General features: G+C 37.7%; 1 protein-coding gene across 1 annotated transcript in view; it reads right to left on the bottom strand.

Annotated features, from left to right (window-relative positions):
• Window positions 1-27824, bottom strand: part of DCTN2-p50 (dynactin subunit 2) — a 546499-nt gene that overhangs the window by 457692 nt on the left and 60983 nt on the right. The window lies entirely within an intron of this gene.

The following is a 27824-nucleotide window of genomic DNA, read 5'->3' as shown; positions in this document are numbered from 1 at the left end:
GTTCATGCGGGCGCGCTGTAGCCTTTCAACCCCATTTAGGGGTAGTTTGAAACGTATTTTCAATCGGCTCCTATTTGAAAGCTATTCGCCCTAAAAAGTTAATTCCAACGGAGTTCACGTCAGAAAAAATCGCTTTACACGCGGTTCTCGGAAAATGCCACCGTTACATAGCATGTTCTGTATACATACAGCATGATATGTAACGGTGGCATTTCCCAACAAACACGTGTAGATGGATTTTTTCTGACGCGAACCCCATTGACTAAATTTTTTTAGGGCAAATAGCTTTCAAATGGGAGCCGATTGTAAATACGTTCCAAACTACCCCTAAATAGGGTTGGAAGGCTATAGCGCGCCCGCATGAATTCACGACGTTGCCACATTGTTATTGGTGCTTAGTCGGTAAGCAGTGAGAACTATATCCATGTGCACACGCAAGAGCGTCAGCTGCTACTGGTACTTTGAAGGTTGGATGTGAAAATGTTTACCTTAAGGTAAATATTGTCTGCTCCTTATGTTGTCAGTTGTTTATCCACGCGAATTCTGTCTTTCTCACTCTCATGTTGGATAAAAACATCTTCAAATTTTTTGACTTCAGTAATGTTACCTCAAATAAAAGTAAAATACCATATCAGTAGGGATTTTTTTACTCTACACGATCGTATTTTTGCAAAAATAGTCGACCTCTCGGTCAAAAATATTGTTGTTAGGTATGTCTTGCATACGTTCCCGGGTATGTCGTCTGTACACGATTTAGAACGAGTCCATTCATAAATTGCAATAATCAAAGTATATTTCAGTTGATATTGCTCATAAAAATTATGATTTATCATCCAAATTTACATGCTTTAAAATAATACGTTTAAAAATGCTCTAAATACTATCTAATTATTTTATCAGAAATTATAGAACATCTATTAAAAAAAATCATAAACTTTACAGTGTATTGAATAATAATTTAAAAATGTCACGTCAATAACATGTTTGTTCGATGTACATCTTTCTTCAGTTAAAACTCAACTATCAATATAAACTGACACAATGAGAATAAAAAATAGTTTAAAACATACAGAAAATAAATTTAATCGAACTAAGTCCCCACCAAGTGCCCAGGAAGTACCCGCCAAGTGCCCGGAAAGTACTCGCCAAGTACTCTGGAAATACCCGCCAAGTACCCGAGGAAGTACCAACCAAGTACCCGGGAAGTACCCGAGGAAATGCCCGGGAAGTACCCGCCAGGTACCCGGGAAGGACCCGGTAAGTGCCCGGAAAGTACCCACCAAGTACCCGAGGAAGTGCCCGGGAAGTACCAGGTAGGTACCCAGAAAGTACCCGGAAAGTACCTGAGGTAGTGCCAGAGGGAGTGCCAGGGATGTAACTGCCAAGTGCCTAGGAAGGACCCGCCAAGTACCCGGTTTTTACCCGGGAAGTGCCCGAGGGATTGCCCGGGAAGTACCCACCAAGTGCCCGGGAAGTACCCGCCAAGTACCCAAGAAGAACCCGAGGAAGTGCCCGGGAAGTAGCCGAGGTAGTGCCCGGGAAGTACCCGACAGTAGTTTACTTGGCGGGGGCTTCCGGGGCACTAGCAGGTACTTACTTGGAACTTTTCTGGCACCTTGCGGGTACTTCCCGGGAACTTCCTAGAGTACTTCCCGGGTACTTGGCGGGTACTTCCTGGGCACTTGGCGAGTACTAACCGTGTACTTGGCAGGTTCTTACCGTGTACTTGGCAAGTACTTCCAGGGTACTTCCTCCGGTACTTCCTGGGCACTTGGCGAGTACTCCCCAGGCACTTCCTTGGGTACTTCCCGGATATTTGGCGGGTACTTCCCGGGCATTTGGTGGGTACTTCCTGGGCACTTTTTCGGGTACTTCCCGGGCATTTCTTTAGGTGTTTTCTGGGTACTTGGCGGGTCCTTCCAAGTACTTGGTGCTTACTTCTCGGGCACTTGGCGGGTACTTCCTCACGTACTTCTTCGAATACTTCCCGGGCACTTGCTGAGTACTTCCTGGGCACTTCTTCGGGTACTTCCCAGGCACTTGGTGGGTTCTTGCCGGGTACTTGGTGCTTACTTCCTGGGCACTTCCCGGGTACTTGGCGGGTACTTCCCGGGCACTTGGTGGGGACTTTGTTTGATTAAATTTATTTTATGTATGTTGTTAACTATTTTTTATCTTTAATGTGTAAGTTTATATTGATGGTTATGTTTTAACTAAATAAAGATATACACCGGGAACTTTCTCGGGTACTTCCCAGGTACTTGGCGGGTACTTCCCGGGCACTTGGCGGGTACTTTCTGGGTACTTACCGTGTACTTGGCGGGTACTTCCTGGGCACTTGGTGGGGACTTTGTTCGATTAAATTTATTTCCTGTATGTTGTTTACTATTTTTCATTCTTGATGTGTAAGTTTATATTGATGGTTAAGTTTTAATTAAATAAAGATGTACATTAAACAAACATCTTATTAACGTGACATTTTTTAATTATTATTCAATACACTGTTAAGTTCATGATTTTTTTGAATAGATGTTCTACAATTTTTTTTGAAATAATTAGATAGTATTTAGAGCATTTTCAAACATAATTTTTTAATCTATGTAAATTTGGATAATAAATAAATGATTTATATGAGCAATATCAACTGTAATATACTTTGATTATTGCAATTTATGAATGGACTTGTTCTAAATCGTGTACAGACGACATACTTGGGAACGTAAGCAAGACATACCTAACAACAATATTTTTGACCGAGAGGTCGACTATTTTTGCAAAAATACTATCGTGTAGAGTGAAAAATTCCATACTGATATGGTATTTTACTTTTATTTGAGGTAATATTACTTAAGTATAAAAATTTAAAGATGGTTTTGTCCAACATGAGAGTGAGAAAGACAGTAAGCGCGTGGATAAACAACTGACAACATAAGGAACAGACAACATTGATTTTTTTACATCCAACCTTCAAGTTACCAGCAGTAGCTGACGCTCTTCCATGCGCACATTGATATAGTTCTCACTGCTTACCGACTAAGCTCCAATGACAATGTGGAAACGTCGTGAGTTCATGCGGGCGCGCTATAGCCTTCCAACCCCATTTACTCTCGAAGGGATTAGAGGAAAGGAACTTATGTATACGCACAGAGAAAGTTTTCCATCGTTTCAACCAGTGCCAATTTTTTTTTCTACCTTCCACAGCAAAAAAATATACCGTGTTTGGCACAGATTTTTCGGTGCTTGCACCAAAGTAAATAGTGTAGAATCAGAAAAATCTAAGGCAGATATAGGAAATATATTCTCACTAAAGAAAGTGTAAGAAAAAATTCAATGCTTGAACTTTTCCGTTTTTTTTTTTTTTTTGTACAAAGTCATGACTTTTAGTTAACCGTTTTATCAGACACAAAAGTGTTCCATGAACGTTTTTGAGCGAATATACTAGCATAGGGTTTTTAGTGACGATTGTTAACATTTTAATGACATTGCTACATCAAATATTTTTGATTAATTCATACAATTTTTAATGCCAGATTTCAAATATTTTTAATTATCTGTTACTAACAGTTGTGGATTATTTACCGAAAATTTGATTAATTAGTAAGTTTCAAGACCACCTATATGTTACTATTGTGATGCATTCAGTTTTTTCTAACGAGACTCTGAACTGGCAATAAATAAATTAATAGAATAGCTGTCTTTATCTTTAACTAAATTTTTTAATCGATAAGAAATAAAACAACATATTAATGTTTTCGTATAAACATTTTTATTACCTCCAGAATAATTCATTGAAAAAATCTTCTAGTTTGTTCACATATAATCGTAAGAACATTCAATTGATTATAATTTGCTTGATTACATATTGAATCAAATGTTTTTTATAAAACCAAATTACTATTAAGTTATTAACGTTTTATTCTACATTCTACCATCACTATACTGTATATTAATATTTTAACAGATTTGTATTCTAACGAAATTGTTTTTTAATCATTTGTCAAGCTGTCGAATTTTACTTACTATGAATAAAATATCTTCTATACCATAATTTTGTACAAGGAATCCTGATTTTCTTTACTTCAAAATGTTGAATTATAAACCATGCAAAAAGGTGTCATAATATAAAAGGAAACAAAGCGGTAGTTAGTGCTTTAAAAATGTCATTGATTAAAGAATAATAATTAAGTAAGCCCTTGGCAGTTGCTGTATTTATAGGTAAAAGATATCTCATAGGATAAGGGATTTTTAAGCCGTCAAATGACAATCAACATTAACATGCACATAACATTTTATTTATCAAAAAGTTAATCAGATTTCTAGAAATTTCATACGATAATTTTTTGTATTTCCCTGTAAAAACTCAACTGAAAATCATAATAATTATACTTTAAAACGGCACTTATTTTACTTATTTCATAGAAGAATTCAGTTTAGTTGTAATCGAGCTCTGGGTGGGTTTTGTTACTTATATTATCCTTAATCTTACTTTTCAAGAAAGTTAGTTTTTATTTGTTATTGAGATTAATTGCAAAATTAAAACTTTCAAGGCTTCTATATAAAACTGTGAAGTCTTAGAATCTCCAGACATCTCTAAAAAGGCTTACGTGATTACCGTCAACGTAATTTTTAATTTTTTTGTTGAAATAATTTTCCTTTTGGCATTTTAATAACTTTTTTTTATCGTTTCGTGTAAATGTTGTGATTCCAACAATAAATACTTTGAAAATGTATTTAACGGTATGAACATTAAATCGTGTTGTAATATTCCATTAAAAAAATTTTGTTCATCAAATAAATGTGAGGCTATTTTCCGCAAAGGCTGCTAGTAGTTGAGTTACGTGAGCCATAGTAATGCTGGATGCCTAGATGGTCACTAGCGATAGTGGCACTATCTAACGAACGCCACTGTATTCCGATGAGATAAACAAATAGACGATGTAAATCAAATTTTTAATGTAAAAACTGAAGGACTGTTTTTCTTAGCAGAATAGAGCGGCATTAGTTAAATAGCAACACTAGCACCACTGACCATTCAGCGTTGCCACTTAACTACTAGCAGCCTTGGAGTAATACAACCTGAATATGGAAACGTCAATTACGTGCTATTATTTAGAAGACATACAACTCTTTTAAGCTACAAATAAATTAGAACTAAAAATAGATTAAAACATCAACCATCTTTCTAGCCAGAAAAGGGTACGTCTTGCTCCAACAGTATAATCTGCCCTGCCATGTTGTAATGAAGTATTTTGTAAAAATTCTGTGTGTAGTAAATGTTTATATTAATAAACCACAAGTACCCTACGAAAATAGATAAAAAGCATACGAATCTATAATGCACACAGAGGCTACAACAAAACAGGATGGTGTAAAACAATACACTAAGAATTACCACTTTACAGTCTCATTAGTGATAGTAAATCAGTATTATTCAGCACACCAGATTATTCTTATGAACGGAACACGTGGATATTTAAGATACGAATACCTTGCATTTCTCAGATAACTTTCCATCACAACTTCCACGCCAACAAAGCAGAGATGCAGAGTTAGTAGTAATTGTAACAGGATTATATTATTCAGTAAACTTCAGAGAATTGTTTAACTAATCAATTACTATGAAAAAAATGAACGTAAGTATAGAATAACTGTCAATAATCACTCTAAAACAACGCTAAATCTGTGAGCGTGGATATAGTTGCAAGAAATATAATATATAAAAATATACATATATACACACATATACAAATATATTTAATCCTGTTTATTACACTCAAACTTTTAGATTTTATCACTGGATGTCCAACATCTTGCACCAGATCAGAACTGCTGGTGGATTTCCTCAGAAAGGTTACAGCTTGGAAAGAAGTAGTAGTAGTAGAAGTAGAAATAGCAGTAGTAGTAGTTTTTTTTTTTTTTTTTTTTTTTTTTTTTTTTTTTTTGTGGAGGGAGGGGAAATGCATTGAGGCACACCACAGAGACAGCGGTAGTGTGGGACTCGGTGGATTTTTTTTTAATTAGACCACCCATACCCACTAAAACCCCCCCCCCATGCCGCGTGGGTTTTGATCCATCCCGGAACCGCGTTAGCATTACTTCAGGGTGGAGCCACTAGGGAGACCATCGCGTCTCACAGCATTAACGAGTTAACTCGCCACCATTTGCTAGAGGTGCTGATGCTTTCGAATCCTGCAAAGAACTCGGGGTCCCTGAGGACCAGCACCTTGTCTAGCGCTTCATAGTAGGCCGCCTACTCAGCCAGCACCACTGTAAGCTTAATGCTTTCCCTTGCTGATAGGTAAAAAGTACCCAGCGCAGCGTGGGTCCACATAAGCCTGTCTTTCAACTAAAGGCCTTTTTGCCTTATTGTGATCCTGCTTGGGCCTCATCCCTGGCCTCTTCCAGGGCTCTTCTGAATAAAGGGCGGCTCCCGCTGCCTGCTTCGTGCTTGTTGGTCGTTGTTGGGCAAAGGAAGCACCGTGCTGGGCCTGGACACTCTTTCTTCCGGTGGTTTAAGCTTCCACACCGGAAGCAAAGCTTGGATCTGTTTTTGTTCTCACAGTTGCCTGAGACGTTTCCATATCCCAGGCATTTGTAACATCTTGTTACTTCAATTCTTCTTCGAATTCAGCAGCTTACAAAGGCAACTCGTAACCTGCCTTTTTTCTCTACTTGTCTGGCAGATGCTTTGTCCACCTTTATTAAAGCCAGTCTCTGTCCTCTGGCATTTGGCTTTAAGAGAGCAACTTCTGGCTCCTGGCTTTGATGTCCAAAAGTCCTAGCGAAAGCCTCTTTGAGCTCATCTTCCTCTACAATGGCATCCAGGTCTCGGACCTCTAATGTCACTTTTCTGCCGCTCATTTTGACAGTACCCTATCCGGCTACCGACTTTTTAATTTGCTGTGAGAATGCAGTGGCATTCTCCACACCTTCAGCCTTAATAAGTATGTCTCCTTTTTTCATAGTGACAACACTTTGGACTGCCACTTTAGCCTTATCGGGGTCAAAGTTCGCCTTCATAGTCTTCAGAACCGTTGCAAAGATCTGTCCTTCAGCCATCTTCCCTACTACTGTTGTTGTGACGTCCACTTTTTTCTTCCAGCTTGTTTTGTCATTCAGTGGAAATCCTTCTTGTTTGCCACTGCCTGTTTTCTTTTTTTTTGGAGACATAGTCTGCTGGCGTTTCTCAGGGCTGTCCGATGGGCTCCTGTTTCTTTTACTTCGTTCTATTTCCTTTAAGGCGGTGATCAGGGTTCGTTTCTGTACATGCCGTCGGGAATTTTCTCGCCTTTTTTCCCTCCACTGCAGGAATTCAAATGACGACTTCCAAGCGTTGGTATACAAATCTTCTACAGTAAGGCAGCCTTTTTTTAGCACCTCTGCCTCTTGAAGATGCTTAAGCACCGCTTTAAGCCCATTTTTAACAGCGTTTGCTGTGTTGCCGTACTTATCGTTAATCATTTGTAGCGTCTCCATAATGTCATTCGTTGCTGATTGGACTTTATCAGCAACTTGCTGTCGCTTTACTCCGAGCCTAGTGACACTTTCTTCTAAAGAGGCAAGCTCTTCTTGGGTCTGGTGACTAGATACCGACACGTTGCTAACCTCGGTGTCGTTAGTGCCTATACTCGACAGGTCGACAGGCTTCCTCTTCGTTCTTTGTCTGTAAGAAAAGGCCATGGAACATTTAGCAGTCCCTGTTGGCCATGAGACACGTCTTTGTGCCCCCCCCCCTCCCCCAGAATCCTTGGGGCCTGCGTCAGTCACCGGGGCTTTCACCGGATCGAAACTGCCAGCGGATTCGCTGAGAGAGGTTACCACCTGGGGTACAGGTTTTGCATCGACGTTTTCCATATTGGCATCTTTTTTAATATCGTACTGACCCGCGAAGGCCAGCACTACCTTTTTTTTCTACAAATAAGTATTTGGAAAGGGTTAAAACCAGGGCAGCAGCCCTCTCTGTTACCAGAAAAAACCGCTACTTGCTCGAGCCGGCCGGGAGTCGCCACTCTCTCTCAGTCCCACCCACGGAGACTGCCCTGGCGTTGAGTAACAAGTGTGAGAATGGTGTTCGTGTGTTATGTATGTATTTGTTGGTACACAACGGTCATCCCAGCGAGACGAGTGGCAGGTGAAGTCTGTGAAGACAGTTACGTTAGTACCCTTGCTAAAGTTACTGCCTATGCTCAAAAGGCTTCCTCTTCGTGCTTTATTTGTAAGAAAAGGCCATGGAACATTTAACAGTCCCAGTTGGCCATTAGACACATTTTTGTACCCCCCCCCCCCCAGAATCTGTGGGGCCAGCGGCAGTCACCCGGGCTTGCCCCGGATCGAAACTCCTGGCGGATTCCCTTAAAGAGGTTACTCCGGGCTAGGGGGAATGAGCGCCATTTTCTCTGAATACGGTGATCAATTTTGATGCTTTAATAACTTTCGTTGGGGCGTGAGCTAGAGAATGTTGCATGGAAGGAGACCCGGGACCAGGATTGACCATCTGGTTGCGAGGTGAAGTCTTAATAATCTTCTCAAAAATTCAAGTGTGAAGTTGTCTGTGTTTGGGGGCAGCGGGTTGTCTATGGTCGGGCACCTGAAACTTCGTGCGACACTCGACTCCATGAGCACGATGGAATTGAATGCCGTCATGATAAATAGATGGAGAATACATTCGAGTGAAAGCGCGTGGAGCAAGTGTCTGACTTTCGCATTACCTCACAAGAGTAGCACGGCTCCCATAAGACGCTGAAATTGCGTGATCCCTCTGAAGACGGAAGAGACAACGATCTCATTGCGATCAGGGCCGAGCTTGACTCGGTCCAAAGACTTGATGCTCAAGTGCGCCAAACAAGGGCATGTGTCACTGAAAGTACACCACGGCTAGTCGTGTTACTTTGTTAAAGATTGTGACCTGAAAATCGGATTATCGGGAAGGCCTTTCTTCACTGAGATTGGGTGCCCTGGTTACAAGTCCGAAGTAAGGGAAAAAACACGCAGCTACAAGTGTGACAGGCCGAAAGCCAAGCTTTGAACGCCAACTATAGAAGTCTGCTACAGCAAGTGCAAGGGTCAATATCGACACGACACACAGTTCTCGAAAGCCAATATATGAGTAGCTTGGGACTCCTGCCCTGGCTTTTCATATAATGAAACCGTCTTAACAAGCGTACTATGCGTGCATACGGTTGAACTCTCAGTTAACCTCCTTTGAAAGCACAATCACCCAGATAACTTAAGGAAAGAAATTATTCTTTGAAAACCTTGCAATAGTGACGGGTGATGAGGTGAGGATAAACAATTAGAGAGGGAGACCCCGAACGCACGGTGCTGAATACATTGAAAGCTAGGTCTAGAGAGGCCTCAGAGAACTGGCCTTCAGGGAGTGGTGCCCTTACCCGTAATTACGCGGTCCTAGGCGGGAGCCAACGGACACGCCGCCGCGAGGTGCACCGTGGATGCGGCCATCACTTAAACTGTCAACGAACGGTTGGATCTAGAATGAGAGTCGGGGCAGCTGATGGTCGTAACAAAAGTGTTCGTCCCAGATTTAGGGCACAGCGCTCATAGTGGCTTGATAAAATGTAACTTCAGGTCCGTATGAGAGATGTGACCTGTACGATCAACGGGCGCATAAATTTTTTCAAGTTTGACCTAAGGCGGGTTCAGCTGGTTGCAGATGGTAGAATTTTCCGGATTTCCCTAGTACTGCCAAAGCGGTTGTTAGGCCCCCTAGTGGTCTGATAAACCAGGAACGGAGAGCAGCGTCAGCCGTTTTGGAGAACATCGCTGTGCACTTCTTCGTGCGTCATTTTCCTCATATCACATGCGGTTACCCAGACTTACCTGAGCCTTATCATCTGGCTTTACCCACCGTCAGCCAGAGAGAGACTCCACCGCACGCAAACCGAAACATTTAGTAAGTATATCTGTGTTTGTTTAGTAAGAGTGTGATGCATGTATCTGAGAAGAATGTTATAACCACCACTTACTTCTATACACGACAGGGTGCTAGTTTTTGTTGGTCCGCATCAAGCATTAAGGCGTCACCTACGGTGGCAGCAGCAAGCAAAGAGCAAAAAGCACAAGCAGCGCCGGCCCATGCATCCATATCAATAAAGACAGAGAACACAAGGCTCACCTCCACAAAGATACAGACACACAAGCTAACGCCGCCCACACCCACCGATCTACGCCCCCACCGCCACCGCAAATAGCCGCCCCATCTGCCCGTCGTCACCTCAGATCTTAAGAGGATGCCCCTATCCGCCTCTAGCCACCCCGGGAAGCACCCGGTACGGAGAAACTAGCAGAACCCCCACCGGGGACTTGTTCAAAGAGTGTCAATGTAATATGTCGACGCGTGGCTCGCTAAAACGATTTGATTGGTCGCGCGATCTACCTTTGAACTTATATTTATAGCGTACTATATTCCTATGTATCATAATTCTTATACCTAGAGTTTTCATTATTACAGCTACTAGTCGATCGTAACACTTTCAAGAATGTGCTGACTTAAGGTAATGCTGTTGTTTGTTTGTTAATAAATAACACACGAGCAATTAATTATAGAGAACTACTTGATTTATTTAATACACTTTGTATGGACGAGCTCGGGTTGGTCGCGTGGCTCATGCGCCATCGCTCGGCTCTCTCTCCCACGTCCCCTCGAGCTCCTGTGTCACAAGGCCTGATTTACAATCATGTCTTAGGCTTAGTTCACAACTTAAACTTAATACTACAACTTAAACTTAATATTACAACGTCTCCCTCTTTCTAAACTCGACTTGAACATTTTCTAATAAAAGTACAATCATAATCTTTAAATTATTGGGTTTATTAATAACTCTGCCACTTCTGGTGGTTTTCAAAGGTGATCTCTGAACTGGGATAACAGGTCCCACTTGTACATCACCAGTGCCAATGTTATTGATGACTATGTCTCTATTATTACCGCCTGTTTGAATCACAGACTCAAGAATTGGAAGATTCTGTAAAGGCTCATTGATTTCCGTATCATATTCTCTGTAATGAACCCCTTCCAACAGGGCAACACTATTTCTTTTAATTACAGAACCAGTTTCAGTTTTTACCAGATAAGACCTTGGATTAGAGTCAATTCCAACAATGATTCCATTACGATGAGGTACTTTTTTGTTTTCATCATGAATTTTAACAGTATCCCCAACTTTAAATTCTTTTAACAATCTTGACCCCTTATCATAATCTTCCTTTTGCTGTTTCTGTTTTTGTAACAATTCTTTTTTGAATGTACTATTTTTTATGGTGCAGTAAGAATAACAAGGTAGAACTTGTCTAACATTTCTTTTGTACATTAATTCTGCCGGTGTAACGCCGTTTTCGCTTATGGGCATATTTCTAAATTGTAATAAAGCCATTATGAGGAGCTGGAAACGAAAAGGGCGCATAAGTTGAGAAACACGTAAAAGTATTGTCCAGGGAGTAAATTTTTCAAACTCACCATATCGATTTTTAAAAAATACTAGCTTGTATAGAATGAAAATCCACACCTTTTTTACATTTACAACTTTTTGAATCAAGTCGTACTTTTTGAGATAAGAAATAAAAACCGCATTTCTTGAAAACTTAAATTCAATCACTTTTAAAAACATAAATTGCTGTTTCTCAGTCAATTATGATCGAAATCGTTTGAAATTTAGTGCGGGTACGTGGAATGCCTCAGCGCTGCCGATGAATTAATCAGATTTAGTTGAATTTTTTATAATTAATTAATATTTAATTAGAAGTAGGTAGTGCACGGATTACGAAGGTTGTCAACTTCAATGAAATAAATTGTGCGGGAAAGTTTTAGCTTGACAAAACTTTCAGCGACAAAGTTGTTCCTCAATATTCGAAGAAGTTTTCCTAAAAGTTTCAAATCGATTTATCAAAAAACAGCCGAGATAGAGAACTTTTTGTAACAACGTGCACGGATGGTAGGCAATAAGCTGTCACCGGCATGCAGCAGACGGCCTAACCTGATGGTGTTGTTGAGCTGGGCGACCGCCGTGGCTCAGTTATTGTCAGCTGTGCACGTTCTATTTATACAAAGTTCTATATTTCGGCTGTTCTTTAAGAATACCTACGCTCCTGAAATGAATAATATAAATGATGAAATCTTGTAAAGAATTGAAGACAATACTATAGTAAGCAACTTTTCTGAATAATTTTATTTAGTTTAATCATTAAAATTTCATTTAACTATTTTATTAAAATTTGACTGTATTCTGTCTAAATAATTTTAATTAATAATTCTCTGTTGATTTTTACATCTGTTTTAATCTGTTTTTTGTCTTGAGTTACTGCTCATCACTTTTTAATTCCTGCTCTTATGCTTTTTTTATGTTTTTAAGATCACACTTAATTTGTACTTTGCTTTTGCCAGCTGCTTTTAAGCTTTTTTTCCGTTCAACAATTGTTTTCAATTTAATTTCTTTTTTCTGGCTAATAGAATCTTCGTTTTTTTTTCTTTTTGGCTCTGTTTTCAGTTTGTTTTTATTTTCTTGATCAATGTCTTTTTTAACAATCTTTCTTCCTACTTTATCAAAATGTTCTATAAAATATGTTCTACTTTGTGGACTAACATACTTGAGTAAACTTTCAACATCTTTTATTTTTTCACTTGCTAAACCAACTATAGGCGGTGATACGCAGCTGATACTATCAAATTTAATAATTGGCTCTATTGTAAATGATTGTGAATAATTGTCATAGTTTTCATAGATATTAACCTTTCCTTGTACGTAAAATTTAATATGAAAAGCTTTGCTGATGTACAAATTTTTTATGTCACCTTTGAATATTTTTTCATAATATATTAGTTGATATTCTTTTTCTTGCACGATAATAAACGGCGGCTCTCGAGCACTTTCGATGATTTTGACATATTCTTGTTGAGTTTCAATTCGTTCAAAATGTTTCTTTTTCTGTGAATATAGACCGAAATTACGATCACACTGGTTAAATGAATGTCCTCGAACAGGGTACAAATATTCAATTTCAATATTTAACTCTGATGCTAAGCTAGAAAAAAACCTTAAAATCATATAGTTACGATTTTGATCGTCACAAGCGTCAGAAAAGAGAATAATTTTTTTATGAATCATGGGCTTAAATTCTTTGTTGATAACGAATGAAACAAAATTGCAAACCGTGTTAGCACCTTTCTTAGCAATACCTTCTGGTAGAATAAACATGTAACTGACGTCAGTTTTATGCACATGAACATTAAACACGTATACCCACATTAATCGACGAAAAAATTGATCACAAACAAGTAGTTTGGGTAAAGGAAGATTTTGTGCAAAATCAAACTCAAGAATCAAAGCATTTTCTTCTGAAATCAACTGCTTTTTCATTTTAAAATAAGCTGCTGCCTTATTTTTATGAACTTGAACTTCTTGGCTGATTGCACCAGCAGTTTCACTTTCAAAACAAATGTTGCGTACATCTGACCTTGGTAAGATAAAAGAGAAGCCCGAATGATGATCAAAAAATTTTGCAAAAGATGATTCTCCTATTGGAGGATCTTCTTTGCCAGTTATAGCTGTATAATAAGTCAAAAACGATTCATATAAATTTTTTGAATTAACGGTAGGGTTTTCAAAATACTTCAATGAAGACTTTTCGTATAAATAATGCGGCTGACGATGTGGAATCGATTCACAATGCAATAAAATTAACTGCTTCACTTCTTCCGTCAATTTTGAATTATGAAGATTTTTTTGCCCTCTTTGGTCGTTTAAACTATCTTGATTTAATATTTTTCTCTGGACTGTTCTTAATCTTTTTTCTCCAATTTGAAATAAGCTAAGAATAAATTTTTGGCAAACTTAATAAATATCTTCTGACGTATGAAATAAATAAGTCCATATGACTAATCTTTGGGATTTATTGTACAAGGATCGCGTAATTTCAAGCAATTCGATAAATAAACATTCTGCATATTGTAATTGCCCAGTGACCAAAAATCAATATGTTTATCAATCTGTAATTGTACGGCCATTTTTTTAAAACATTTATGTTTACAACAGCTAGCGATAGGTTCAAATGATTTCTCGAGAACTTCTTTACCCGAAAGAGTCTCATACGTTTTACCCTGCAAAGTAAGCAACATAAATAACATCAGGTAATCAATGATAAAATATCAAACGGTATTCACTTATATATGAACACAAAATTCCATAGCATTTCGTGAATGCTCAACAAAAAAATGAGTAAAAAAATAATACGTATGAACAGACACGTATACGTAAATATATACCTCATTTTTGGCTCTTTTTTTCAGGTTTGATTGCCAGTTTTTTTCGTTTCTTATCCTTTTGCGTCCACGGTGCTCAACATTCACATTATTCATTTCAGGAGCGGATAGTAGGTATTCTTAAAGAACAGCCGAAATATAGAACTTTGTATAAATAGAACGTGCACAGCTGACAATAACTGAGCCACGGCGGTCGCCCAGCTCAACAACACCATCAGGTTAGGCCGTCTGCTGCATGCCGGTGACAGCTTATTGCCTACCATCCGTGCACGTTGTTACAAAAAGTTCTCTATCTCGGCTGTTTTTTGATAAATCGATTTGAAACTTTTAGGAAAACTTCTTCGAATATTAAGGAACAACTTTGTCGCTGAAAGTTTTGTCAAGCTAAAACTTTCCCGCACAATTTATTTCATTGAAGTTGACAACCTTCGTAATCCGTGCACTACCTACTTCTAATTAAATATTAATTGATTATAAAAAATTCAACTAAATCTGATTAATTCATCGGCAGCGCTGAGGCATTCCACGTACCCGTACTAAATTTCAAACGATTTCGATCATAATTGACTGAGAAACAGCAATTTATGTTTTTAAAAGTGATTGAATTTAAGTTTTCAAGAAATGCGGTTTTTATTTCTTATCTCAAAAAGTACGACTTGATTCAAAAAGTTGTAAATGTAAAAAAGGTGTGGATTTTTATTCTATACAAGCTAATATTTTTTAAAAATAGATATCGTGAGTTTAAAAAATTTACTCCTTGGACAATACTTTTACGTGTTTCTCAACTTATGCGCCCTCTTCGTTTCCAGCTCCTCATTTCTTTATCCTTTCCTTCTTGTACAATTTTTTTTAGAATTCTTTTTACTGTTTGAATTTGTCTTTCGGCTTGACCATTAGATTGATGATGTTTCGGAGTAGTTATCTTATGTTCGAAGCTCCACTCTTTTTTAAAAATAGCAAATTTGTTGTCAGTAAATTGTGAGCCTGAATCTGAATATAAAATTTTTGGTATTCCAAACCTTGAAAAAATAATTTTTAACGCTTTCACTATGTTATCGGTTGTCAAACTAGTTATTTCTTCAATGCCAACAAATTTTCTGAAGGTATCTACTACTAGAATATGAGTCTTTCCAAATAAATAAAAAATGTCATCAGCCAAAATTTCCCAAGGCTCATTTGGAATTTCTTTCAAAATCATGGGCTCTTTTCTATTTTTGTTAACATAGCTTTTACATGATTCACAATTTTCAATAAGTTGATCGATTTGTTTAGACATACTTGGCCAGTACAGAGTCTTTCTAGTCATTGCTTTACATTTATTTTTCCCAAAATGAGCATAATGTATTTTACTCAACATAAATTTTTGTAAAGATCTGGGAATAACAATGCAGCTTCCTTTTAAAACCAACCCATTAGTCTCACTAAGCTCTTCATTAAATGTAGAGTATGGCTTCACAATATCAGGTAAAACTTGCTGTTTCTTTGGCCAGCCATTACGTATAAATTTTAAGACTTCTTGTAACTCTCCATCTTTAGCAGTATGCCGTTTTATCTCTTCCATTTTAACATCTGTAATATTGTAAGATTTTTCTAAGCCTAATACATAAGCCTCTATTTTTTTTTTATCTGTTAATTCAAAATTTTTTAAATTAGTTCTACTTAAGTGATCAGCTATAGCTAGGCTTCTTCCAGGTACATAAATCAATTCAAATTCATAACTTTGTAAACTAATCATGATTCGTTGTAACCTAGGTGGGCATTTATTTAGTGATTTTTTGTATATGGATACCAGTGGCTTGTGATCCGTTTCAACAATAGAAGTTTTTCCATAAAGGTATTGTTCAAATTTTTTACAACCATGCAAGATTGCTAAACACTCCTTTTCTATCTGACTATATGACTTTTCTGTCATTGTTAAATACCCTGACCCATAAGCCACTGGTCTTCCATCCTCTATAATGACGCACCCTAATCCATCACCCGATGCATCTACACTTAAGGTTGTTTTCTTTTTAATATCAAAATAAGTCAACACAGGAGGCTCACACAGTAATTTCTTTAAAATTACAAACGATTCTTGTTGTTTGTTACCCCAAATAAAAGGTACATCTTTTTTTATCAATTCTCTTAAATTGCTAGTAATTTGTGAAAAGTTGGGGATGAACTTTGAAACATAATTTACGGTCCCTAAAAATGACAACAACTCTTTTTTATTTTCCGGTTGTTTTATTGACTTCATTGCTTCAACTTTACTTTTATCAACTTTTAAGCCTTTTTCAGATAATATGTGACCAAGATATTTAACCTCTCTTACATTAAATTTACATTTCTTAATATTAAACATTAAATCATACTCTTTTGCCCTTTTAAAAACTTTTTCTACGATCATATTTAATTCATCATCATTTTCAGCCCATATAATTATATCGTCTATATAAACCGCTAAATTTTTAATCCCTTCAAATATTTAATTCAAGACTTTATGGAAAACTTCGGGACTTGAACTTAGGCCATGAGGCATTCTATTGTAGTAGTACCTTCCTAGAGGAGTGTTAAAAGTTGTCAACTCTCTGCATTTTTCGTCCAATTCTACCTGCCAAAATGCTTTGTCTGCATCTAGCGTAGTAAAACACTTAGCATTTTTTATCTTAGCAACGATTTCATCAAGAGTAGGAAGCTGTACATGTTCTCTTTTTATACATGAGTTAAGGTATCGTGGGTCCAAGCATAATCTTAATGATTTGTCGGGTTTATAAACAATTACTAATGAATTTACAAAATCCGTAGGATTATCAACCTTAGTTATTACTCCTCTTTCTTCCATCTTTTTCAATTCAACTTTTAACCTTTTCATCAACCTAAATGGTACATGTCTACATGGCTCTGCTTTACCTACACTACCTTGCTTTAATTCTATTTTGTATTTAAAATTTTTTATCTTTTCAAACCCATCAAATAATTTTTTATGTTTTTATTTTAGTTCTTTTTCACAATTCGGTGCACCGCTTATTGAATTTAAATTTTTTTCGTTATCAGCCAAACGCTTTATCAATTGTAGTTTCAGTGAACTCTCTAGACCTAAAATGGGAACTCCAATTCCATCAAAAACTTGAAATTCAATTAGTTTATTAACATTAGCTAACTTGCAATTCAAGAAGACTTTACCAATAGTTTTTACTTTTTGTCCAGAGTAATTTTTTAAAACTACATTTGAGTTTTTTAAACTGGTGACCCTTAATTTTTTACAAACATTAACAGGAATAACATTGCATTGAGCACCTGTGTCAATTTTGAAATTAACTCTTTTATTATTAAAATCAATCATCTTGAAGGGTTGAACCCATTCTTCATATACATCTATACCATGAACACTTACTCAATTGACAACAAGTTCTCTGCACTCATCCTCAACATCGCTTTTACTATCCATACTCACTAATTTTACAGTCTTTTTATTATCACTTTTGCACATTTTAACAAAGTGGCCTTTTTTGCCACAGCTCCTGCACTCCTGGTTGAAAGCCGGACAATTTCCTGGACGATGATTATAACCGCATCTTCCGCATCTGTTTCTCCCTTCTCTGCTTACATCAGCATGTGCCTCACCTTGTTGAGACTTTTGTTGTTTCTGTCCTTGTTTCGTTCCAGACATATGAGGTTCTTGTTTACCTTGAATCTTCCGTATACTATTTATGTCTACTGCCGGTGATTCTATTTGCTTAACTTGTTGTTCAGCCAGTTCCGCAGCTTTACAGATTTGTATTGCTTTTGTGAGCGTAAGTTCGCTTTCTCTAAGTAATCTGTCTCGCACTCTATTATCTAATATCCCAGCAACTATACGATCCCGTATAAGTCGATCCTGAAGGTCACCAAAAGTACAGTCTCTGCTTAATTTTCTTAATTCTGTTATGTAAACATCATATTTTTCACCACAATGTTGATTCCTGGTAAAAAACAGGTGTGAGCTTACACTTTCATTCTTCATTGGAACAAAATAATCTTCGAACTTTTTCATAACTGTGCTGTATACTTTCTTCTCTTCTTCAGTCAGCGACAAGGTATTATATGTATCTATACATGTATCTCCCATTGAAAATTTTCCTTAAGTGAAGAAAGAAAATCTTAAAGCGACGAGTATTGAGAAGAAAAAATGTATATTACCGAAGAAAAAAAACTAAGTGACTATTGTAAACATTATGTGAGAAATGTAATTACAGAGTTATCGAACGGTGTAAATAATTTATTGCAATGAAATTATGAACGATGTAAATAGTTAACTTTATCTCTCTGTCAGTTTTGGATTGATAAATACATTTTCAATACTTTTGTTTTGTTAAATTCGATTTTGGTTTATTCTTTTTCAATGGCAACTCATTAAAATAACATAATTGTTTATTTATTTTGCTGTTTATTAAAAGTAGATTTAAAACAGCGCAACCTAACCATGTTCGCTTGGATATATATATATATAGCACACTATCGCGTAAGTCGAGCAGCTGCTGCCGCTGTGTCGTTGCGCCCAACTTTGTCATTTACTATCTTGCTAAAATGAAAAAAATACTCTCTGGAAATCGCCATACCAACGTAAAAAATCCTGCTCTTTCGATTGGCGATGGTTAAAAAAATATTAAAAATGCCGTTTTTGAGATATAACACATTTTGTGTTTTTTCTAGGTTAAATCGTCATTTTTTCAAAAAAACGATTGCATCACCGAAAAGCTGAGGAAAAAACACGTCGATCCTATGTTTTCATTATTTTTTCTCAGTTATTTAAAACACCGCAATCGCGAGTTGAAAAGTACATGTTTTGGTGCTCGCGGATCGCGCTAGGACAATTGACGTGAAATGCCTCATATATATGGCACATTTGATGAGCTGACTAACCTTGCCCGACTAGTATGGGATTAATTTCAACTATGTCACGAAAAGAATGTAGTCATCACCCAAAATAATTTGAATTCGAGAAAGCATACCAATGTCATGTAAGAAGTGCCGACTCCATGTATTACCACATGAAAACAGAATTGTTATTAATTAAAATAGAACCATTTTCATAAGATTCAATGCTATCAAGTTACCAAATTGGGTACTGAGCTCCAACATTGCCAGTGCCATCTGAGATATGCTCGTAGTCAATAAATTTACGGGTTCAATGAATGGCGGGTTGAATTCAAAGCTGTAGCAGTGAATACCAGTACCTACTTCTGTGTTAGCATTAAATATTACATGCGGGTAACTCAACAAGCATTCAACTACCATATAAAAGGACTTCCGGCCGAAACGTTCCGATTTTTCTCGAGCAGAAAACGTTTTAATTCGTGCGCAATTGAGTTTTGTGTATAAGGCAAAGAGGGTGAGCACACTAGTCTACACAACGCTTAAGTTGCCACGCGTTGAACTCGCGTGTCTCCAAGCGTTTTCTGCTTGAGGACAATTAAATCTTTCCGTCCACGTGTTCTTACCCTTATCTAATCCGAGCAATTTCCCTCTATAACTAACTGAAAAAGTGTAAAGTATAAAAAAGGACTCGTTGGCAGCATTCCCTTTTCCTCTGCACAAGGCAGCCACTTTCTGGAAATCAGACCTTTTACGTGACATATCATAATATCTCTATGATTTGTTCCTCTACTTAATCTATAAAACTCTTTTTTAACTTTCTTTCATTTCTAATACTACCTTTACAAGAACTTCTTCTATTCTTCTTCTGTATTTGTCGCTACATACAATTTTAGTGCTTCATTCGAAAAAATTATATTATTAGTATATTTTATTACATGTTTTATTTACAGTTTAATCTCTTATATTCCTAGGTGCTTCTACATAAGGATCACAAAATTTATGTCAATAAAGCCTGCCTTAAGAAATTTAAAAAAAAGCAAAGGATAAAGCAAATTTAGCGAGATGGCTCATGAAAATGATTATGGAAGAGAAAACATTACAAAACATGACACCGACTGGGAAAGAAGATTTCGATGCCATACTAACAAAAGTGTATGATAGTATTACTGGTATGTTAATTATCTGATGTACAAATATTCTGTCCAACATAGTTTTACATACTGACACATCAGTCTTAATTATGTCAAATTAAAATTTGTAATTACAATTCGCATTAATTTGCAGATTACGTTAATGACGGTGTTACATAAAGCGAGCAATTACCATTGGATAAATACAGACTAATTCTCACTGAGATGTGCAATGGCTTACATAATCTAAAGATAAGATAGTAAGATATTACATGATAAATAATAAAGTTGAATAAAAAACATGAATCTAACATCTAAAATCATACGCATATCAATGACTATACAACCGAACGAAACGCCGTATGCAGTCCATGAATACTCATGCTGTACACTATTTATCTAAAAAATTTGCTAAATAAATATTTAATATCAATATTTTCTATTATTCTGTTAAAGAAAAACAAAATTATTATTTAAAGTATTTATACCAATCTGACAAAAACACAAAATGACGATTATTCATTGCACAAATTCCACTGAAACGTGACCCTAAAGTAATGCCAGAGTACCACCAGAGTACAGCTCAAGTACCGCTCAAAAATCACTCACGTACCAACGGAGTACCACGTAAGTACCGACAAAAAACGTCTCCAGTAATTCCCAAGTGCAGCTAAAGTACCGCCGAATCACCACTCAAGTACAGATCAAGTGCCACCAATGTACAACTCAAGCATCGCTTTAGAGTAGCTCAAGTATCGTCGATATACTGCTTAAGTACGGCTCAAGTAACACTAAAGTAATAAGTACGTACCAACGAAGTACCGCACAAACATCGCACAAGTACCACTCTACTACCGCTAAAGTACCGTACAAGTGCCGAAAAAGTTCCACTTTAGAGTAGCTTAAGTACTGCCAAAATACCGCCAAAAAACAGCGCCAGTACCGCTAAAGTACTGACAAAGTACTGCACAAGTATCACTCTAATACCGTCGGAGTAACGTCGAAGTGCTGCCAAATTACCACATGAAGTACCGTTTCAGAACGGCTTAAGAACCTCTAAAGTACGGCGTAAGTACCACTTAAGTACCGACAAAGTACCGCATAAGTAACACTCTAATACCGCTAAAGAGTGTTTCAAGTGCCGCCAAAGTACCGCTTTAAGGCAGCTCATATGCTGCCGAAATACTGCTAAAGTACGGCGCAAGTACCACTTAAGTACCGACGAACTACCGCACAAGTACCACTCTAATACCACTAAAGTACCGCCTATCCACGTAAAAATGTTTACGTTTGGCCAAACTTTCGCCAAAGTTCATGTGGTCAACGTTTGGCCAAACTGTGGCCAAGCTTGGGAAATGAGGAAATCCCAAACTTGGATTTTTGTTGGAATATTTTACTCAAGTTAAGCAAATGTTCTTCCAAACGTCTTAATCAAAAAAATTAATTTGTTGCGTCAGGATATTTTTTTTTTTTTTTTTTTTTTGTTTGATGGAGCGGGGAGGGGAAAATCTTCATGGACATCTCAGCTAATCCGGTGGTAGTGTTGGATCCACCCGGTGTGCCTACCGACTAAAAACTAACCTCCCCGCATGGGACAGGTCCGTGAGGACCACTTCCCTAGAAGACAAAAGGGCATAAGAGGAGAAAGAAGAAGGAAAATAACGGAGAATTTCGGAGGCCGACTCGCTCTCGAAAAGATGAGAGGAGGGGGCACTTACGCATCTGGGCGAAGCTCGAATTTTGTCTTGCACCGGAATAGAGTCAAGATATTAGTAGGTCTGCATTATATGACTTACAAAAAATATTGAATAAAATATTCCAACTAAAATCCAAGTGTGGGGTTTTCTCATTGCCCAAGCTTGGCCAAAGTTTGGCCAAACGTTGACCACATGAACTTTGGCGAAATTTTGGTCAAACGTAAAAATTTTTACGCGGGTAAGTGCTGCCAATGTGCCACTTGAGAGCGGATTAAGTACTGCCGAAATATAGCTAAAGTACGTCGCAAGTACCACTAAAGTACCGATGAAGTACCACTAAAGTACCACCTAAGTGCCACCAAAGTACAGCTTTAGAGAGGCTCATATACTGTTAAAATACTACTAAAGTACGGTGAAACTTTCACTAAAGTACCGACGAAGTACCACTTTGATACCGCCAAAGTACCGCACAGGTGCCACCAAATGACCACAAAAAAGCCCCTTCAGCGCGAATGAGGTACCGCCAAATTACCACCAAAGTACGTCACAAGTACCGCACAAGTACTTTTCAATACCGCTAAATTACCACAACGAGTACTGCTTCAGAGCGACTTAAATGCCGCCAAAGTACGGCGCAAGTTCCGCTAAAGAACCAATACAGTCCCTCGCAAGTAGCACCGTTACTACAACTAGTACAGAGCGGCCCAAGTACCGCTGAAATACCGCCAAAATACAGCGCAAGTACTGCGAAAGCACCGCCTTAGAGCGGCTCATACACCGCTAAAGTAGTGGCGAAATACCACAGAAGTACCACTCTAATACCATTTAAGAACTGCTCAAGTGCCACCAAATTACCACATGAAATAACGCTCTAGAACAGCTCAAGTACCACAAAAATACAGCGCAAGTACCACTAAAGTACCGACAAAGTACTGCACAAGTACCACTCTAATACCGCTAAAGTACCACGCACGTAACACTAAAGTAGCGCCTTAAACCGGCTCATGTACTACCACAATACCACCAGAGTACCACGCAACTACCACTTAAGTAACGGCAAAGTACCACACGAGTACCACTAATACCGCTAAAGTGCCGCCAAATTACCAAAAGAAGTACCACATTAGAGTAGCTCAAGTACCACCAAAATACTATTAAAGTACGGCGCAAGTTCCACTAAAGTACCGATGAAGTACCGCACAAGTACCAGTTCTAATACCACCTAAATACCGCACAAGAGCGGCCAAAAAACTACCAAAGTACCGTTGATGTACCGCACAAGTACCGAATTAATACCAGCGAGGTACTGCCCCAGTTCAGTCAAGGTACAACTATAGGACCCGTCCAGAGCGGCTTAAGAACTGCTAAAGTACGGCTTGAGTACCGGCGAAGTTCTGCTCAAGTTTTACCTTAGTACAATGTGTCGTGCGATAAGTTACGTCTTAACAACGCAAGAGTACTGTCTAAGTATAAAGGTATTCATAAAGAACAACATTTAATACACGATAAAATGCTTTCATTTGTATTTGTTATTCATGACTAAATGTTGGTATTTCTTTTTGTTGCAATTATAAGAAATATTTGTCCGTAAATCATTAATGTTACATTCAACCGTTAAAATTGAACATCAAAGAATCTAATTTATTAATATTATTCTGTGATTTTGAAGCACAACAGACGACACCCATCGTAAGTGATGAGGAAACAAAATCCACGAAGTAAATATGTGTATCGTTCAACAATTTTGTAAGGCTTATAGCAACGTACAAGAGATTTCGATAAGCTTCGCTCATTGCGGGATTCAAGAAAATATTTTTCAAACTAATCCAATTTAACAGTTGGTAGATCTTGCTTCAGATCAACAAAAATATTTTAACAAAGTCATTTGCACATCTCACAATTCATAAGGATTCGATGCTGAATTTATTTTTTAAGTATGTAGTGTAAATACACGGCAAAGTCGTAGTACTATCTGTTATCATGAGCAAGTAGGAGATAATTGTATATTTGACTTGAAAAATGAAATTATAAAATACTGTAAACAAGCCGTAAAAATTTCAAGATTAGCTTGCTTAGCTTTTCAAAAAACCTTTGAAAAATTCGAGGTGAACCCTTTTGGAAAATGCACAACGATCTCTTCGACCAGCATTCGTGTGTATAAAAAAAAAAAAATTGGTATAATACCACAAAATGGTTTCAGAATGGCTAACAATCAATCTGAAATAGCTTAAAAATGGCTTCATTGGATGAAAAAACACGTTCTCCAGCGATTTATCGCACACGTTGGACGCTGCCAAGAAAAACGCTTACCAAAAGGAATTCCAATCAATGGATACTGTACTCCTCTAGATGGTGTGCATGATCATCGCAGAATCATATTACACTTTCAAGGCTGCTTTTAGCAAGGTTACCTACGGTGTTACCAAATAAACCAAGATACCGTTTTGACGATTACAGATATAATGGATGACGAATGTGAGTAAAGAAATACGTGAGAACGGAGAACTTTCATATTTTATTCAAGAAAATGAAAATTATTGGAGTAGGATGGAAACCATTAAATTCATGTAATGTATTTTTCGGCAGTCAAACCGAAAATACAGTAAAAATGTATGATTGTCGGGTTGAAGAAAAAACTAAATACGTTGACGTATGCTCTTTGTATCCATATATTTGCAAACAAGATATATTTCCCGTAGGTAACCAACGTTATACTCAACAATTCTGGCTTAAAAGCGGTCACAAAATGATTACTTAATTCTTTGTGAGGTAAATTCGGTCAACGTGAAAATTTGACAAAAACTGAGGTGGTGATGGCCCCAGAAAAGTTGATAGAATTACTTACAAGTGCAAAAATCGATGTAAGAGGTGTTTTACACACCAACGATGATACATTGTACGTTAACTGGAATTATAACACTAAGGCCTTGACGTCATTACCGTTGAGTAACGTTGTGATTGCCCCTTCCGTGACCGAACAAGCTCGCTCGAAGGTTTTCAAGTATCTGCATTTTCTGGAAAAACGTACTCATTGTTACGACACAGATTCCGTTTTTATGTTTCCCACACAGGACTGGACGATTCACCCACTGGCACAACACTAGGCAGTCTCATCGGCAAATTGGCCGATGAAGGAGTAAGCACATACATTCCTTCGTTTTTATCCAGCAGCCCAAAGATTTATGCATATACGATTAAAAACCCGACAGTAGTCAAGATTATGTTTGCAAAGTGCAAGATATTAAATTGAATTACTGCAATAGTCAAAAGATAAATTTTGATACAATTCGTGGGCTCGTTATGACTAATCATCCCGAAATGACGTTCTCAAATTTTATAATTCGTTGCACAATTTTTCACGATGTAGTGACTCAACTAAAAATAAAAACATGGCAACCAGTTTATAGTAAAAGATATTTTGACAGCATGACCACGAATTATATGTATGGTTACAAACGTGATGGCACAGGGAATGGGTTATAATACATAGGAGTAGGAGAAAAGACTCACTTGGTCGGGGTACGACAAAGCTGTTGGTTTGACCATTTCCATTCACAGCTTATGCATAAACATGTAAACGACAAGATGAGTTCGAAACATATCAAATCAAACGCTACATCAACCACCTTTAGGAACGATAATGTGAAATGAAAAATAAAAATTATGTATTCCAGAGTATTTTTCGGCATACAAAAGAAAAACCAGATACAAAGTCATAGAAGATAGTTGATCCAATTGCAAAAATTGGTCCTTTTCAGGACCAACACATTACTCATTTATACTAGTTAAATATGTAATTAATTACCCGATACTCGTGTCGGTGTCACGTCAGATGTTTAATGAAATACGATACATATTTAAAAAAAGTCATCAGCACATTCTTCACCACGAAACTTTAACCATAAAAACAAAAATCATCCTTACGTACCGAAAAATGTATTTGATCACTTTATACTCGAGTTAGCGCATTCTTGAAACCGTTACGTCAAATGTTTAATAAAACTTGATATATATTTTAAAAACTGTAACATAAGCACATTATTAACCACGAATCTGTGCCCTTAAAAAAAAAGGTTATCTTAATGTCAGTTACTCGTGTAACTTTAACCTCGAAACTGCCACGAATAAAAAGAAAACTTTCTAATAAGGTAATTTTGATCATGCTCAATAGGTAGTCCAACCGCCGCGCCGTTACAAGTCAATTGATCGCATGAGCCATACATAAGCGATGACGGTAGCGGTGGCAAAAAAAGCTTGATTGACGGTAGAACCCGACAAAACGAGCTGATTGGTCACGTGAGCCGCTTTTGCTCAAAAAGCCCTTGCGGTTTTGCGAGCAGCCTGTGGATGTCCCCACCACGGTCACTTAACTTTTCGACAGAGTTTAGTTTGCCAGTATGGATACGCGATGGCAACACCCCTGGACGTGTACACTAAGTGGACCTACAGGTTGCGGTTAGACATTGTTTGTCAGACGGTTTTTACGACACATTGACCGTATGAGTGACACTTGATTAGAGCGATTTATTTTGTGTTACGGTGAGTGACAGCCTGGTTACCGCAATCTCAAGAGTAATATTAAGTTTCAAGAAGAATTACCACAAAATAGCGATTGTGTGGACGATGATAAATCGAAACTGGTCATTATTGACGATTTGATGAGTGAATCATACGGTAGTAACGGTGTTGTAGACTTATTTACTCAAGGTAGTCATCACAACAATTCCAGCGTAATTTTTATCACGCCAAGTATATTTTATCAAGGTAAGCGTTAACGCGATGTATCGCTAAACTCGCAATACATTGTCATCTTTAGAAATTTACGAGATCGCTCGCAAATACATCTTTCGAAACAATTGTGTCCGGCAAATCATCAGTTCTTGCAAAAAACGTTTTGGGACGCTACTTCGAGGCCATTTGGTAACCTTACCTTGGATCTCAAGCAAAATACAACGGACAATTGTCGATTTCGAACTTGCATTTTTCCGGATAACGAGTTTCTGTACGTATACGTGGCAAAAAAACAGACGAATGGAAGTGACACGGCAAACCAAGTTCCAATCGTACCGTTGTAATAGCACCAAAGTCACGTTCCCCGTTTGATCAAAAACACGTTGCCATTTTGAGTGCTCTTTATCATCTCGACACCGAATAACAGAGGGCGCTGTTGCGTAAAGCCAATAAGACACTCATCAAGTACATTTGCGAGTGTGCATTAAACATTCTCGAAGAAAATGTTTCGCTAACTGCAGCTCACAAAAAGGCTTACGTAGACACACCAGCGTTCTTAGAAAGCTCACGAACAAAAAAATTCAAACGTCATCAAAAAAAAAAAAATTATCGTACAACAGGGAGAAAATTTCTTATCTGTTTTGTTGGATCCGCTCCTCAAAACGGTGTTGTCGATGTTGTAACAAACATGGAGCACGCAAAAAAATGATTCTTCTGCCTTAAGAAAGCATGGATCGATTGCAAAGCACATTCCTCAACGATAGTCTAATGTTTGTGCAAACGCCGGGCACAACAATGAGTCGGCTCGATGCAGAAATGAGCGACATCTTGAATTTACCGTATACTGATGAGCAAGAAAAATGGAAAAAATACCAACAAATTTTACAACGATATTTGCACCTTAGGAAATTAGACGGCAAAAGAAAGTAACACGCTGAAACGATCGCAGAAAACGCCAAGGTATCACAAGATAACGATCCCTCTGACGATGTCGACAAGGACGAAGAGAAGTGTAAAGAGGAGGAAAGGCAGGACACCAAGGTTATCGAAAGCGTTACGAAAAAGTTTTGTCAAAGAGCTGCAGTTATTATACGATTGCACGCTACTGGTAACTTTGAGTAGAGCAATGGACATACTGTCATCAAAGGTGGCGTT

This window comes from Copidosoma floridanum, unplaced genomic scaffold (genome assembly GCF_036245765.1).
Source record: "Copidosoma floridanum isolate Cflo_tuat_1 unplaced genomic scaffold, Cflo_Japanese_pri ptg000004l, whole genome shotgun sequence".
Lineage (NCBI taxonomy): Eukaryota > Metazoa > Arthropoda > Insecta > Hymenoptera > Encyrtidae > Copidosoma > Copidosoma floridanum.
Note: the sequence above shows the minus strand (reverse complement) of the source record. Positions and strands in the feature narration are given on the sequence as shown.